Raw genomic sequence first — 2,500 nt, 5'->3', positions numbered from 1 at the left:
TATTACATTCCATTAAGTAGTTGGTGGTAGGAAAAGAAACAAGGAAGTGCATCCAACCATAGAAACCATATCAAAATTTTAGAATATACAAGTGAAATGTGGCCCCTGAACTGTCTAGGAAAGTATTAACTCTAAATAGAAACTTGCAATGTGATGATATAACCATGTCATGTCAGCATAGAAACTATGTGGTCAAGAGTTTACAGTCTTGGGATCATAATCATAAGATTGTTAGTTCAATTCTTGAACCAGCAGCACACTTAACCTTGGTCCTGTCTTTTCAGCTGAAATTGAGGACCAGCTAAGTGCTGATATAGGCCTCTCTTTCTCCAGATATTATTGGGTTGTCCGGAAAGTTCGTGCCGATTTATAGTAGCTTACCTTTGGACTTATTTTAGAACATGGTTGAGTCCATAAAATAGGATTTGACTACACCTCCATTTAGAAAACAGTTTAAGCTATCTTTTCGTGGAAGAAGGTTTATATTCTTATAACCTGTGTTAATTCTGTAACCCTTTAAAATGGGAGACAAGAAAGTTCATTTTCGGCACTTGATGCTTTGGAAACCAGACAAAAATTGCTGCAGCTCGGCTGGGATGTGTTATCCCACTCTCCATATTCACCAGATATTGCTCCTTTGGATTTCCACTTATTCAGGTCTCTGCAGAATAGTCTTAATGGTAAAAATTTCCATTCCTTGGATGACGTAAAAAGATACCTTGAATTCTTTGCCATGAAACCACCTCAGTTCTGGGAAGAGGATATTTTCAAGTTAAAGGAAAGATGGAGACACATTGTGCAACAAAATGGTTCATATTTGGTTGATTAAAAATGTAATGGCAAGTATTTATTGACCTTTTTCTTTCCTTTAAAAATCAGCATGAACTTTCCAGACAACCCAATATATACTCAATGTTCCACAAGATCACATGTGGAAGAGCCAAGAGGAGGTTTCTGTCTGCTCATAACTACACAAGCAGCTGATATGTTTGTCTTCAGAGCAACGAGACACATTTAGTCATTCTAAACTCTTTAGCATTCAGATTTCTCTGTCAAATGTAATACTTATTTATTCACATTGATTTGAATTAGTAATGCACTACCTTGCAGTTGTGGGATTTCAATGACATGATTGTTTATTACTTCCACCATAGTGAAGGCAGAGGTTTTGTTTTCAGTTGTGTTTGTTTGTTTGTCCATGAACATAATATCTCAAGAACTGCTGGATGGATTCAAATGAAACTTTCAGAGATGTGTGGCCTCATGACTGGCACAAACTAATAAGATTTGGGGATTGATCCAGTGCCAGACAAGGATTCTAGATTATTTATTATATTTACTTTACATGATTACAATCTTATGTTGACTTTCAAGTCTTTCTCAATTATCGCCCTTTAGGCTGTTTCCAAAGTTTTATTTTCATTTCCCTATTATTGATTTTACTGGCATCTCTATCTTAGAAGAAACTAATTGATAAATAAATCAAATTACATAAACAAATTGGCAGCAAGACTATTCAGAAATTAAATAACACTAACACTTTGAGTAGTACTGCTTTACACCAACTGAGCCACTGGTATTAACACTTCTGCTGCAGAGTATGGGTCTTTTTGAGTACAGCAAGGCACCAGGCATCTCGGTCTTTTATCATCTCTCCAGAAAGGTTCAGCATCCTAAGGTTGTTCTTCAGTACTTCATCCCATGTCTTCTTGGGTCTCCTACTTCCATCGTGTTCCTGGGTCTCCCACACCAATGTGTTCCCGGGTCTTCCACTCCTAATATTGGTTTCAAAATTTGGCACAAGGCCAACAGTTTTGGGGTAATAAGGGAATCACTTACATTGACCCCATTTCTCAACTAGTACTTATTTCATTGACACCAAAAAAGATGAAAAACAAAGTCAACCTCAGCAGAATTTGAACTCGGAATATAAAGACAGACGAAGTTCAATTAAGCACTTTACGCAGTGTGCTAATGATTCTGGTAGCATGCCACATCATTTGGACTATATTTTGGAGTAATACTGGTTTCAAATTTTGGCTCAAGGGCAGTACGTCCAGGATAGGGGTTCAGTTGAATAAATTGACCCCATTTCTCAACTAATACTTTTTTCATTGACAAAAGGATGAAAAATAAAGTCAACTTTAGCAGAATTTGAATTCAGAATGTAAAGCCAGACAAAATGCTTAGTGACATTTTGTCTGGTGTGCTAATGTTTCTACCAGCTCACCACCTTAATCTCTTTTAATACTGGTTTCAAATTTCAAAGAAGGGCATAAGTTGATTACATCAACCCCAGTGCTCAACTGGTACTTATTTTATTGACCCCAAAAGGATGAATGGCAGAGTCAACTTTGCCAGAATTTGAACTCAGAATATATAGACATACAAAATGCCCCTAAGCATTTTGCCCAGCATGCTAATGACTCTGCCAGTCTGCTGCCTTAATATCTTTTATTACAGGTTTCAAATTTTGGCACAAGGCCAGCAGTTTTGAGGG

This window comes from Octopus sinensis, linkage group LG15, assembly GCF_006345805.1.
Source record: "Octopus sinensis linkage group LG15, ASM634580v1, whole genome shotgun sequence".
In the NCBI taxonomy this organism is placed as follows: Eukaryota; Metazoa; Mollusca; class Cephalopoda; order Octopoda; family Octopodidae; genus Octopus; species Octopus sinensis.
This window is presented reverse-complemented; position numbering follows the sequence as displayed.